This window comes from Hemicordylus capensis, chromosome 12, assembly GCF_027244095.1.
Source record: "Hemicordylus capensis ecotype Gifberg chromosome 12, rHemCap1.1.pri, whole genome shotgun sequence".
In the NCBI taxonomy this organism is placed as follows: Eukaryota; Metazoa; Chordata; class Lepidosauria; order Squamata; family Cordylidae; genus Hemicordylus; species Hemicordylus capensis.
This window is the reverse complement of record NC_069668.1, coordinates 4577662-4592753: the sequence shown is the minus strand read 5'-3', so window position 1 is coordinate 4592753 and position 15092 is coordinate 4577662. Positions and strand designations below refer to the sequence as shown.

Below are 15092 nucleotides of genomic sequence, written 5' to 3'. Positions count from 1 at the left end.
TCCTCCTCTCTCCCCCTCCCTCTCCCTCCCTCCCTCCCTCCCTCTCCCTTTCTCTCTCTCCCTCTCTCCCTTTCTCCCTCTCCCTCTCTCCCTTTCTCTCTCTCTCCCTCCCTCCCTCCCTTTCTCTCTCCCCTCTCTCTCCCTCTTTCTCTCCCTTTCTCTCTCCCTCCCTCCCTCCCTCTCTCCCCCTCCCTCACTCCTCCTCTCTCCCTCTCCCTCCCTCCCTCCCTCTCTCTCTCTGCCCCTTTCTCTCTCTCCCTCTCTCCCTTTCTCTCTCTCCCCCTTTCTCTCTCTCCCTCTCTCCCTCCCTCTCTCCCTCCCTCCCTCTCTCTCCCCCTCCCTCTCCCCCCTCCCTCTCTCTCTCTCTCCCCCTTTCTCTCTCTGTGCCCCTTTCTCTCTCTTATTTATGCCTTTCTTTGGCATACATCAGTTTTCCTTGGGATTGATGTACTTTTTGTGATTGTCGGTACCAGGGAGAGTGGGGTCCTGACCCCTTGAAGCAACTCTTGCTGGTCCCCATGGCCTTGTTTAATTTTAATCAACAACGGCCTTTACCCAGCTTCACTGGTGAGGAGGGGAGGCAACTGTGTTTCATCCAAGTCTGATTGGACGACTCTCACATGAGCCATCTGGGAAGCCGAAGGACCTTGCAAGAGTCTTCTGGGAAGTATACATGGACCTTCGCTACTCCCTACCCAGTAGCTGCCTACTACTTTGTATCCCCTACCCAGCTGTATTCCTTATCCAGAAGAGCTGGTTTTGTGCTAAAGACAAGAGAATCACCATGTTAAAAGGTGCCCCTTTACCAAATTTGCAGAGGTCTCTGCATAGCAGAGGAGAATGTTGGCAGATGGCCCACAGTTTCACTTGTAAGGAGAAGGAAAGATACAACTGTGTGGCATGAGAGAGAGATGCAGTACTTGTAACATTGCAGCCCTCTCTTCTGGCGTTTGTGCAGAACACTGTGTGAACATCGGAAGCTGCTTCCGACAGAGTCAGACCTTTCGTCCGTCTAGCTGAGGATTGCCTGCACGGACTGGCAGCGGCTCTCCCAGCTTTCAGGCAGGAGTCTCTCCCAGCCCTATCTGGAGATGCTGCCAGGGATTGAGGCGCCTCTTCTGGGCGCCTTGGCGGAAGAGTGGGGCTATAAATGAGCAAATAAATAAGTGCCGTCGACCCCGCCAGCAAGTGGTATAAAGCTGTCGCTAGGCAACTGCTCGTGCTCTTCTCCCCTTCAAAAGCTTCTGGGAGAGTCTCTTATCTGAGGCCAGGCGATGCCTTCCTGCCGGAGCTTAATATCCCAGTCCCCAGCCCCCTCCCTTATCTTTTATGATCCTGCCTCTGATTTCCCCGGTGGCCCTGAGGGTCACAAAAAGGGAATGTCACCCATCACCATCCACGAGACACATGGAGGGGTGGCAGAAACCTGAAGCAGGCCAGAAGATGACCGTGTTGGGAGTGTGAACGTACGAAGACTGACTCCCCGAGAGTGCTGGGTGGGTTTGGGTGTCTGAAGCGAGATCTGTGGTGACCCCGCATCCCACTCGTGGCTGCCAGCCAGGTCCACAACCGGTTCCTGGGTTCCTCACTCGGTCATGAGTTCGCCTAGCCTCGGGCCCTGTCCGGCAAGATGACTGGGTCACGCTGTCATCGGGGATGTGTTCTTGCTTCTTTTTAAAACCTTCCCATTCAAGGTGTGTCTGTTTTTTACAAGTATGTAAATCCCAGCTGACGAAAATATTAATATATCCACAGTCCAGCCAGCTTTGCGAATACACTGCCTGAGAGATTTATTTTGAGTGCAGACAAGTTGAAGCTTTAAAAAAAGGGGGGCGGAGGGTGGGAGGAGAAGGGAAGTGTATTAATATTTCTGTGATGAATTTAAGTACATCACTCCAGCTGGGATATTTTCTTGCTGGTAGAAGAGAAACCTAGATTTTTATCTGACCCACACAACCCATCCTCCACATTTGGAGAGCTGGTCTTGCTGTAGCGGGCATGAATGGTCCCTTTTGCTAAGCAGGGTCCATCTTGGTTTGCAGTTGAATGGGAGCCTACATGTGTGAGCCCTGTCAGGTATTCCCCTTCGGGGACGGAGCCATTGGGATGGGCAGAACTCTCTCTGCTGCAAGATATTCCCCTTAAGGGATGGGGCCTCAGCTCAGTGGAAAAGCATCCATATGCAGAAGGTCTCAGGTTCAGTCCTTGACAGCATCTCCAAGTTGGTCTCAGAGAGGCTTCTGCCTGAAACTTTGAACAGCTGCTGCTGCCAGTCAGTGAAGGCAATACCGACCTAGATCTGACTCTATGGAAGGCAGCTACCTATGTTTCTCATTGTGATACTTAAGGATGAACAGAAATTGTTCCTAATCCATTAATATTCGCAGGCAAGGCTCTGCTCTTCATAGGAAGCTGCCATATATAGAGGACGAGGAGAAAGGTTTGAGGGTCTGGCTGCTGGTTCCTCCCTTCCCCCCTCCTTCCCTCCACCGCTCAGATTTTACATCTGGCCCCTCTGGGCTTCTGTTACCATCTTGCCCTGACTAGGAGTTGCCTGCCAGCTTGCTGTCTTCAAAATAGCCTGACAACCAACTCCTGTGTCGGCCAGCAGTCCTTTGTGGCAGAGGGGGCTGCTGGGAAGCTTTAAGACCTATAAATATTGCTGAAGCCACGCTGGTGGCGTGGCCGACGGTGTGGCCGGCAGCCTGCCTGTAGGCGGCCGCCAAAGCCGGCCGCCAAAGGGGGCCGGCCTTTGGGGCCGGGCCTTCGGGGGTGGGACTGAGGGCTGGGGGATGGTTCTTTTGTGGTTGGGTGGAGTTTTTTTGGACATGTGCTGTTTTTATTGCCCTGAGTTGTGCCAGCCCTAGTTGTTGAGATGTGTTTGGGCTCTCCTGGGGAGGAGGATGATGCAGGGGGTGCGCCTGGCAGCCTTGGGGCAGCTATTGCTGTAGTGGTGGGGAATAGAAGAATTGGCGCTGGCAGAACAGCTGGCCGTTACAGGGGAAGAGAAATTAGTAATTTAGTAACTGTTTCTACTTCCAACTGTTCTGACAACTCTCAGGCCTTGGGGAGCAGCACCAACTACCCACAGAGCCTGACCTTGCTCCTTTGTAATGCCAGGTCGGTTCAAAATAAGACCGAAATTGTTCATGATCTAATCATGGATGAGGGAGCTGACCTAGCATGTATAACTGAGACCTGGTTGGGGGAAGTGAGTGGCCCAGTGTGGGCTCAGCTTCTCCCTCCAGGTTACTCTGTTGTGGAGCAGGTTAGGGGAAGTGGGCGGGGGGGTGGAGTGGCTGTGGTCCATAAAAATACTATCTCCCTTACCAGGGCCCCTGTGAGACAGTTGAACTATATTGAGTGTGTATTTTTGAAGCTGGGAACTAGGGATAGATTGGGGATTCTGTTGGTGTACCGCTCACCCCGCTGCCCAACTGACTCCCTAACTGAGCTGACGGAGTTGGTCGCGGAGTTGGTGTTGGAGTCCCCCAGGCTTTTGGTGCTGGGGGACTTCAATATCCACTTTGGGATTGGCTTGTCTGGTGCAGCTCAGGAGTTCATAGTGGCCATGACAACTATGGGCCTATCCCAATTAATTTTTGAACCAACTCATGTTGCCGGCCACACACTGGATTTGGTCTTCTGTTCGGATCAGGGGGGTGCTCCGTGGGTGGGGAATCCGGTGGTTACCCCATTGTCATGGATGGATCACTACCTGGTTAAGGTTGGTATCATGGTCACAATCCACCCCTGCAGGGGTGATTGACCAATTAGGATGGTCTGCCCAAAAAGGCTGCTGGACCCAGTAGGTTTCCAAAAGGCCCTGGGGGGTTTTGATGTTGGTGCGGCCGGTGATTCTGTCGATGCCCTGGTGGGAATATGGAATAGAGAACTCACCAGGGCAGTAGATAGTATCGCTCCTAAGCGTCCCTCCAGGCCTGCTTCTAAGATGGCCCCCTGGTACACGGAGGAGTTGCGGGGGATGAAGCAGCTTGGTAGGCGACTGGAACGCAAGTGGAGGAGAACTCGGCTCAAATCTGACAGGATGCAGCATAGAACCCACTTGGAGACCTATGTAATGGCAGTGCGCGCAGCAAAAAAGCGTTTCTGGTCAGCGCGCCTTGCGTCTGCGGGCTCACGTACGGCAGAGTTATCCCGGGTGGTAAGGAGTATAATCTCTGCTCCTTCTGCCCCAAATCAGCTCCCGGAGACACTCTGCTGTGACGCCTTTAGTGGGTTCTTTGCAAAAAAAATCTCCTGTATTCGGGCCAACTTGGACTCCACTATTTCTGCGGGGTCTGTGAGGGAGGTATCCAGCAATCCCTCTTGCAGTGTTAGGTTGGATCAGTTTCAATCTGTGACTCCTGATGACGTGGACAAGCTGCTTGGAGCGGTACAGCCTACCACTTGTTCTCTGGATCCTTGCCCGACCTGGCTGCTTCGATCTAGCGGAGAGATTGTTGGAGATGGCCTAGTTAATATCATAAATGCATCGCTGGGGGAGGGTAGGGTGCCTCCTTGTTTGAAGAAGGCAATAGTTAGACCTCTTCTTAAGAAGCCTACCCTGGATCCCTCAGCGATGGATAGTTATAGGCCAATCTCCAATCTCCCATGGCTGGGCAAGGTAATCAAGAGGGTGGTGGCTAACCAGCTCCAGGCAGTTTTGGAGGAAACTGATTATCTAGACCCATTTCAAACTGGCTTTAGAACGGGCTATGGGGTTGAGATGGCCTTGGTCGGCCTGATGGATGACCTTTACCGGGGAATCGACAGAGGGAGTGTGACTCTGTTGGTCCTCTTGGATCTCTCAGCGGCGTTCGATACCATCGACCATGGTATCCTTCTGGGTCGCCTGGAGGGGTTGGGAATAGGGGGCACTGCTTTGCAGTGGTTCCGTTCCTATCTCTCAGGTAGATCCAGATGGTGGAGCTTGGTGACAGTCGCTCCTCAAAGCAGGAGCTATTATATGGAGTCCCTCACGGCTCCATTCTGTCACCAATGCTTTTTAATATCTACATGAAACCGCTGGGTGAGGTCATCAGGAGATTTGGTGCTGGGTGTTATCAGTATGCCGATGACACCCAAATCTACTTCTCCTTTTCATCTTCAGGAAATGGCACTCACTCTTTAAATGCCTGCCTACAGGCAGTAATGGGCTGGATGAGGGAGAACAAATTGAAGCTGAATCCAAGCAAGATGGAGGTGCTCATTGTGGGGGCTCAGAATCTGAGGAGTGAGTTAGAACTCCCTGTGCTGGATGGGGTTACACTCCCCCAGAAGGAGCAAGTGCGCAGCTTGGGAGTACTCCTGGATCCAGGCCTCACCCTGGTTTCTCAGATGGAGGCCATGGCCAGGAGTGCTTTCTATCAGCTTCGGCTGATTCGACAGCTGCGTCCATTCCTTGAGGAGGATGACCTCAAAACAGTGGTGCACCATCTGGTAACCTCCCGGCTTGACTATTGCAATGCGCTCTACGTGGGGCTGCCTTTGTACGTAGTTCGGAAACTTCAATTAGTTCAGAATGCGGCAGCCAGATTGGTCTCTGGGGTAACCCGGAGAGACCATATTACACCTATTTTGAAACAATTGCACTGGCTGCCGATATGTTTCCGGGCAAAATACAAAGTGCTGGTGATTACCTTTAAAGCCCTGAATGGCTTAGGCCCAATTTACCTTAGAGAGCGCCTTCTTCTGCGTGATCCCCACCGCACATTAAGGTCATCTGAGGTGGTCCGTCTCCAGTTACCACCAGCTCGTCTGGTGGCGACTCGGAGGCGGGCCTTCTCTATGGCTGCTCCGGGGCTGTGGAATGCGCTCCCTGCGGAAATCCGCAATTTGAATTCTCTACTAGCCTTCAGGAGAGCCCTTAAAACATATTTCTTTGGCTTGGCTTTCCAGGGTTTTTAAATTCTAACCCAATTTTGGGGTTTTTAATTACTGTAAATTGTTTAATTGTTGTTTTAAAATGTTTTTAAATTGTTAATTGTGGCTATATTGTTTTTAACTTGTTTTAGCTTTTACTGTTTTAATTGTAAACCGCCCTGAGCCATTTTGGAAGGGCGGTATATAAATCAAATAAATAATAAATAAATAAATAAATATATTGAGTCAGACCATTGGTCCATCTAGCTCAGTAATGTCTACACAGACTGGCAGTGGCTTCTTGAAGGTTGCAGGCGGGAATCTCTCTCAGCCCTATCGGCTTGCAAACATGCAGATGCCCTTCCCAAAGCGGCTCCATCCCCTGAGGGGAATCTCTTACAGTGCTCACACTTCTAGTCTCCCATTCAACTGCAGTCCGGGGTGGATCTTGCTTCTCAAAGGGGACAAAGCTGGGGGTTTCTGAACCTTGGACCCCCAAGTTAAAAGGGACAATGTCTTGGAATGATGGGAGTTGTAGTCTCAACATCTGGGGACCAAAGGTTTGAAACCCCTGGTCCAAACTTATTAGATCAGGACCTTTTCTATACTAGTCTCCCAAGATTCTGGAGAAGTTTTCAGAGGAGGTTGAAGTTTAAGAAGCTTTAGGTGAGCTTTTGTGAATTGATCGGCATTCTTTCCACAAATGCCAATTTGATGGAGACTGAGATGCATTTTGGATTTTGATGGTTGGTTTGTTCAGATTGGATTCATGTTGCATGAAGTTCGTACAGCGCCCTCTGCTGGAGAGTGCCGACTTTGGATTTTAGCTGCTTCCCGCTGACTTTTCTATTGGACGTGTTTTTGAGTAATGTTGGCGAGGACATGAAAAATCGCCCTGATTAAAAATAGGCAAAAGTTATTAACTTTGATTCAGGGGGAAGAAGAAAAAGAAGACCGCAAGCATTTACTGTGAAGCCGCAGTGGCAGCATTTAAATTTGCTTAATGAGCCAAGATATCGAGGGAACATTAAAAAAAAAACAAGATTTATAATTTTTCACTTGTAAATAACATTTATGTGGGATGGCAGATGACTTTAATTATGTTTCCCCAGTCTAAAATTACAAAAGGAATTTCTGAGTGTCACACCAAGTTGCACACATTTGCCACTTTTAATCAAACATTGTTCCATTTCATTTAAACCATAAATATTCTCCCATCCTAGCTGCAATTGGAAGTTAGCACAGCAGTTGCATGATTTGAATTACTTTGCTTTTAAGAAAAAAACCAAACTCCAAACCTCCACTTCCGTGGGGCAGTGAACTTCGGATGCATTTCCTTCTGTTCAGGCTTGCAGTCATTTTAACCTAAAAGGACAAGGAAAGGTTTCTTTAGTGGGTTGAGTGTGTTCCATGCTAAAAACCCAGGTTCTGTGGCTCCTGAAACCTGCATAAATTATGCAGATAGAATGCTGTGCCGTATCCTATTTACATAATGGATTCAATTTTTGCTGATCGTGGACGAGGCCAAGGAACTGGAGAGGAGAGCTGGTCTTGTGGTAGCCAGCCTGAATTGTCTACTTTGCCAAGCAGGGTCCATCCTGGGTTGTGTGTGGATGGGAGAGAAGTTGTAAGCACTGCAAGTTCTTTGATGTGGTCTCTGTCTTGTACACCAGTGTGCTTTTTATCTTCTGCTTTTGGTGGAAACCCCGCTCCCAGCCGCTATATGCAGCTGTACCTCTCCTTGTCTCTTCAGTCTTCATCGTCCGCACTTCAGTAGACGTTGTAGAATCCCGGGTTCTGCAACGAGAACGGAAAGTATCGTTATTCAGTTTAGTTTGGTTAGTTGTTTCTGCTGCTATTCCTCTCCACCAATGTTTCCTCTAACGGGTTCCCAGATGTTGTGGACTTCAACTCCCAGAATCCCTACGCAAAAGCCATTGCAGCTGGGGATTCTGGGAGTTGTAGTCCACAAAATCTGGGAATCCCTCTTAGAGGGAGCACTGCTCTTCACGCCTTATTATCTTTTTGTTTCGGGTTGTTGCATATTTTTCTTGGCATTTTTATTTGGGGTGGAGCCTCCCCCTTCTCCCCCTCCCTTGTTTCTGGAACACTCCGCTCCCGGACGGGGCAGGGCTTCGAGGCCTTGAGGTCCTCCTTTTTCCTATGTTGGGGACAATGGGTTTTAAAAGTTGCTAACCTGTAACGTTGGTTCTTCTAGTGGCCATCTGTCTTTTTACACGCCCTCCCATCCTCCCCGCTGCGGTCTACGGAAAGCGGACTCCATGACTGAGGGGATGAGGAGAGGTGCAGATGCAAATAGCAACTGGGGGCGAGGTTCCTGCCAAAACCAGGAGATTGAGTTTGTTAGGGTCCGGCGAGGTCTCTGCGCAGAAGCAAAGCCCATCGGTGTGAAAGACAAGTGACCACTAGAAGAACCAACATTACAGGTCAGCCACCTATAGATATCCCCCTTAGGGGATGGGGCCGCTCTGGGAAGAGCAACCACGTGCTTGCATGCAGAAGGTCCCAAGTTCCCTCCCTGGCATCTCCATCATCCCATTCAGGGAATACTGATTAAAGCCTCACTGATGTCACATATAAACAGTTCCATGTTGCAGGTGGGTGATGCCTGGTTGGAAGGTGATATCTGTGACAACTTTCGACTTAAGGACGAGTGTGGGGTCTCCTGGGGGCAGCGACTTCCATCAGCGGGGTGGTCAGCACCTCGTTTATTCCATCACTCCCCACATTCCTGGCCTGCCCTTCCTCCAGAGAGTTCGGGGTTTTCTCCCTTCCCTCTCCCACCTGATCTTGGCATCATAACAAACCTGAAGCGCAGAGTGTGTTACTTGGGGTGAGCTTCGTGGCGGAGTGGGGATTTGAACCCGGGTCCCCCCAGGCCAAGCCTTAGGAAGCTTCCTTATACCGAGTCAGACCATTAGTCCCTCTAGCTTATTCCCCCGTTCACTTAAACTAGATAGACCAGTGGTCTGATTCGGTATAAATCAGCTTCCTGTGTTTTCCACCACTGGCCTTAGAATGAAAGGCGGCAGGCGGGGTGTGTGCCTACATGAACAGGTAGCCTAGTAAAAATTGGGCAGGCTTGCAACCTATTTGCAAGGAAGCATTAGGCTCCCCCCTTCCCCTTAAATGTCTCTATTAAGGGATTGTGGGGGCCTCCGACAGCCCATAAATCTGAACTCACAGCAACGGTGCTCCTCTATAAGCTTTCACTTGACATCGAAAGGGAGAGAGGAAAGTATATGCCGACCCACTCCCTGGCCGCTAAGCAAAACCCTCCCATTGTGACTTAATCTTCCTCTCTCCACCTTCTGATCCTCTTAGCTGCTGGGTCACCATGTGTCACCTTAGCCAGATCTGGTTGCCTCAGATCCCTTTAACGGGTGGCTTGCGAGAGACACATGGCCGGCTGGGCTCCAGAGGAGACCAGGCGGCCCCTTCGTTGCCTGCAGACCCCTTCCACCATGTGGTGGAGTCGCTGCCATGGGTGCATGGCTGGGCTTGCTTGGGACCTCTCTTTGCTAACGTCTGCACAGGCCCGGGGATGGTTAAAGTGATGGAAATATGGTATGCTGCTACTGCTGTGAGCCAAGGAGAATCTCCCCATTAGGTGGGTAATACTGGGGAGGGATCTCTCCGGGATGGGAAGGAAGATGGCGGGCATGGGTGGAATCATGCGGTATCTGGAATCATGGAATCATGCTTCCAGATTGGGGTAGTGGTCGTTTCAAGCAGTGGGGAGAGGCGGTCCTTGCAATCCGCCAGCGGTGGGAGGGAAGCATTTCTTCCGGGGTGCTTATGTGACTCAAGTCTTCTTCTTCGGGGAGTGGATGGAAAAGTGTAGAAACCAGCTGGCATTTGTGGCTCAACCCTTGGCTACCGCGATGCTGCTTTCTGTTGCCGAATTCTGAATTTATTGTAACCCCTCCAAATGCTCTCCCACTTAAAAGCAGCAAAATGATATTGCTGTATTGATCTTGGCGAACATAGGCATTTCTGTGCATGTTGAATTGTGTAGCCTGTGCTTCTAAGTGGAGTTTAAATTAGAATCCCCCCCCTTTCATAATCAGCCTTTGTTCTATTTTGCTTTGATATGTGGATGGAAATGTCAAATCTCAAATACTAGTTTAAAAAATAGTCACTGCAATCTGCTCAGAGCCTCTGGGATGGAGCTCGGTAATAAATATAAGTGTTAAGTATCTGTTTTGGAAATGTTCCGTTTAGATGCTGCTGAGATGTGGGTTGGTGACTTAATGCGATGCCTGTTGGAAGCGGACCTCTCTCTTAATCCTGCGATAAAGTGATTTTCAAGGAGGAGATGTATCCTCTATTAAACGGGCTTGGTCTTGTTGCGTGTGTTAAAAACCACCATTGAATCTGAGTGAAAAATGCTACCTGGGCAGCATTTCGGAATGTACAAGATGGGTTCAAATCAGATTCACCTGGCTCAGTTGGCCGACAGCTTACAGGCCAGAGCCTTTTGTAGTTCTTAGGCCATGGGCCAGGCCCACAAATTTTGGCCCTCGTTACCTTCTCGGGAGGAATGCTCGTCATGGTTTTTGGCAGCGTCTACCCCTCTAGAGTAGGAAATAAGTGATAGCATTGTTGCCATTACACCTTTCTGTGTGTTCTCACCCATCCTTTTATCCCTAACCCCAATTTTACCATTAGGGTAAAATTTCAGACTTTAATGCCCAGAGGAAATGATTGATATGGCCAGCAAAGAAAAAAGCACCACTGAGAGACATTAAAGGCCAGGTTGAAGACAGATCATCCTGGAGAGAATCTATCTGTGTGGTCGCGAAGAGTCGACACCGACTTGACGGACTCAATCAATCAATAAGTCAATCAATCAAGAGAAATAAAGTGCTGTACCATGTTCCAGAGGTCTCCAGCTGTCCAGTGATGCCCCCAAACCCCCCAATTTTGTTAATTTTCCGCAAAAAAAATCACAGTGGAATTCTCCCCCCCCCAAGTAAGCCAAAAAATGGCTCTGCTTAATGAACCTTGGAGTTCATTTCCAGCCTCCTAGGGACCACAGATACACAAATTTTAACCCTTTTTGATCCGATTATACCAAGTTCAGGTGCACATGACCTGACAACGGATAGGGAAAACCACGGGTGCCAGGGCCATGTATTTGAAATGAAAAAAGACCTGCCCAATTCAAGAGCTGTGAAAAAATAATCTAGCTACCAGCCAGGGCTGTTTGGCTACCTGCTTAAATGACAATCAGTAACTTGAATATGAAAGGGATTGATATCTAGCTTGGAGTTATAGGGCCTACGTGCTTTTCCACTTAGTTGCAATTGATGCCTAGCAGAAAGCTCCTAATCTCTCCTGCACACTTTTGAGTCGATACAATGGGCCCATTTGACTGGCATTCTCTGAAAAGGAGCAGATTTTTCCACACCATTTTAAAGAAATTATTCTGAAGATGATGGCTTGAGAACACTTCAGCTCTTTACTTGGCTTTTCCCAATCTCTGCTCGACAGAAATGTAGATAAAACTGCCTTCCCCTGCCCCCCTGAAGCTTATATTGACAGAAGCAATGAAAGTAACACTGAAAAAACTAATTTAAGCAATGTCAAGTAAAATATAACCTACAAAGCCACATCATCTTTCTTTTAACATTGAAATCTTAAATGTGTTCATTTGCTTCGGTGGTTGTTGATGTTAAATTTCCACATTAACAGTTTATCATTTTAAATGGTTTTTTTAACTAGTATTCATCTGTATTTTAGAAGACAGAAGAATATTTATATACCGCTTTTCAAAAAAAGTTCCCAAAGCGGTTTACATAGATATAAATAAATAAAATGGCTCCTTGTCCCCAGAGAGCTCTCAATCTAAGAGAGCAACAGCCACTGGAGGGATGCTGTGCTGGGGATGGATAGGGCCAGTTGCTCTCCCCTGTTATATAAAGACTTAAACTATTCTAATTGTGTTAAAGTTTTAATTGTTGTGTTTTCAGATTGTAAACCGCCCAGGGACTTGCATATGGGCTGGTATAAAAATGTGTTAAATTTAAAAATAACGCTAAAAAACTAAAAAGCATATATTTTCTACATAAACCTTAAATTAGACATATCTCACATGACTCACAGAACTTTTTATAACATACCAGAAGATATTAATAAATTGCTAAATAGAGTGTCCTGATTGGTGCCTGTTGTTCACATTTAGGTCTTGATTTCTGTGGACTTTGCATCCTCAAATATGCACCATCTTGTGCTGTCTCAAAATACAGGGGGATCTTCAGTAGCTTTTCAGCTGTTGTCCGACGACAACAGATATTTATATACCACTTTTCAACCAGAGTTTTCAAAGTGGTTTACACAGAGAAATAATAAATAAATAAGCTCCCTGTCCCCAAAGGGCTCACAATCTAAAAAGAAACATAAGACAGATACCCGCAACAGTCACTGGAGCGTCTATGCTGGGGGCCCAAGACAACGGCGTTTTAGCCTTGTGCGCCAACCTGTACTCGGGAAACTACTGAAATCCCCATTGTTGTGGTCGGTGGCAAAGCCCCCATTGTGCGAGGGCATGCAAAGCATCTGGGTCATGGATGCCTACTGTTCAGGAGCTTTCCACCTCTCTACCCCCCCAGCAGTGTTCTTTCCCCCCACCTTCACTGCTGTGATCCCACCGCCATTGGGCTGTGCTCACCCCAACACGGCCCCAGGCGAGAACCGAGAGACCTTTTCAGCAGTTGTGGCGGCCACAGCCTGGGGCAGCCATGGCCGTATGGCGGGGTTTCCTGTAAGTTACTCGCAAGTACTCCCATTGAAATTAACAAGAGGAGCAATCTTGGCCTGCTAGTTTTAATAGCACTACTCAGGAGTGACTTAATCTGGATGTAAGGCAGTGACTGAAATAGTCTGTCTCGTAACCGTTGTGTGTGTGTGTGTGTGTGTGTGTGTGTGTGTGACTGTGGGGAAGCAACCTGCTAGAGAGCAGGAGGCTGTTGGTTCAAATCCCCGCTGGTGTGTTTCCCAGAATATGGGAAACACCTCTGTCAGGCAGCAGTGATATAGGAAGATGCTGAAAAGGCATCATCTCATACTGTGAGGGAGGAGGCAATGGTCAACCCTTCCTGTATTCTACCAAAGACAACCACAGGGCTCTGTGGGCGCCGGGAGTCGACACTGACTCCACAGCACAATCTCTCCTTTCCTTTATGTGTGTATCTACATGCACTAAAAATCTCTGTGGCATACCTGGCTCCCAAGGTTTCCGACAGAAAGGGTTATACTTGTTAATGAAAGGTTGAGATTCCTTGCCCTGGGAGAGTATGGAAACTTCGAAAAGCTCTCCTGAGCACTACTCAGGAGTCACTTAATCGGGATGTAAGCCAGCGGACGGTAATGGCCAAGTCCAGGAGGTGACGGTGGTGTGTCCTCATCACCGAATCAGTGAATCGGGGAGGTGGGAGGGCTCCCGAGTTGTAAAAGTTCCCCCAGGGCAGTATTCCTTGTAACAGGGATTCCCAGGTGTTGTTGACGACCACTCCCATCTGCCATGCCTTTTGACTGAGGATGATGGGAGTTGTAGTCAACGACATCTGGGAATCCCTGCTGCAGGGAGCACTGCACTCTTGGTTGGGTACCACTGCCCCAAGGTACCACTGCCCTCACACCTTTGTACACGTCCTTATTTGTCATTGCCTCCAGCAACGGAGAGGAGGCGGGCGCCAACTGCCCACGTTGGGTGCGCAGCCCTTCGCAGGCGTGTTTGTTTTTGTTGTTCCTTTTTTGGCCACCGGTCCAAAGAGCTGAAGTGTAATCCTATTAGAAAGCTGGCATGGATTTAAGGGCTCAGGACCATCTGGAAATGAGATCACACATGGCGATGCTTAATATAGACAGCTTTGTTACTGGATATTTGGGAAACACTTAATCAGCACCTGTCTCGAGGGTGGCTGTAACTTTCCCAGATCTTTAACGGGGACACATGCAGCTCGGGAGAGGGCTTTCTTGGGCCCGTCTTCGCTTGGCCTTCCAAATCATTTGCATTAGTTTCCTGGGGTGGGGTGGGGGGCTGTGTTAAAAGTTCAGTAGTTCAGCTAGGCATGTGGGACATGCATCAGATGTATCTGCTAACCAAGTTGATTTTATTAAGATGGAAATGCTTTCGTGGTGCACAAAGCAGCCAGATTCTCCGATTGCAAGCCGCCTCATCACAAAGCGGCCGCAGGACGTGGCCTCATCACGGGGGGAGGGTGTTTTCAGACATCGCAAGACCTTTGCAGCATGTAGGGCGGTCCTCAGGGTGGAGCAAGCAGGGTGACTGCCTGGGAGGACCCTCCTCTTTGGAGGCACCCCCCCCCCACACACACACACTTACAATGACCACCAAAATTCGCTGTCCCTGCACGGACTTATTTGCCCCAGGCCCCACACCCCACCAGGGCTCTCTCAAAATGGCCCTGTTAGTGTGCATCTTCCCTGCGTTGCTCCAGCAGCACTGGGAATCCCGGCTCATTTTTAGAAACCTCCCCCAAGCTTCCCATTCCAAAGCCGCCGCCGCCCACCCCACCCCCCCGAAGCTGGCGCAGCGTTGGCATAAGAAGAAGCTCTGTTCTGGACTTCTTCCAGAGTGGTCGTTCAGCCCTTTTTGGCTGGGGCTGATGGGAGTTGTAGTTCACCAACTTCTGAGTGCCAGATGTTCCTTAGATGTTGTTGACAACAACTCTCAGCATCCCCAGTCAAATGCCATAGCAGCTGGGGATGCTGGGCATTGTAGTCAACAGCAGCTGGGAAGAATTCCTCTTTCAGGGAACACTGCCAAGGACCCCTGACTTAGGGCATAGCCCCTCCACATGCTGAATGCTCCCCCATTTCTGTGGCTTTTCCGTTGGATTCTCCAGAAGCAGCTGAGGTTTGTGTGTCATATGCCGGTTTTAGCACCCCATCAGAAGGTGTGGGTTTGCACTTCTACCATCTTCAATTTTCACCTAGGTTTATCTTTGGCGTAGCACATCCTGTGGGTGTATAAATATACCTGCCACATTTCATCCACTTTGCAGGGCCTAAATGTCCATTTTGTCAGGTTTTCAGTGGGGAGATTCTCACTTAGCCCTCATCTGAGAACATCCGATCAAGCCCAAGGCCTATCAAGTATGGCATTCTTTTCCCCGACAGTGGCCCACTCAATGCCTCTGGGAAGCCTACAGACAAGAGATGAAGGCAGGCCTCCTCTC

General features: G+C 49.2%; 1 protein-coding gene across 2 annotated transcripts in view; it reads left to right on the top strand.

Annotated features, from left to right (window-relative positions):
* Positions 1–15092, top strand: part of USP32 (ubiquitin specific peptidase 32) — a 145382-nt gene that overhangs the window by 76930 nt on the left and 53360 nt on the right. The gene's annotated exons all lie outside the window — the stretch shown is intronic.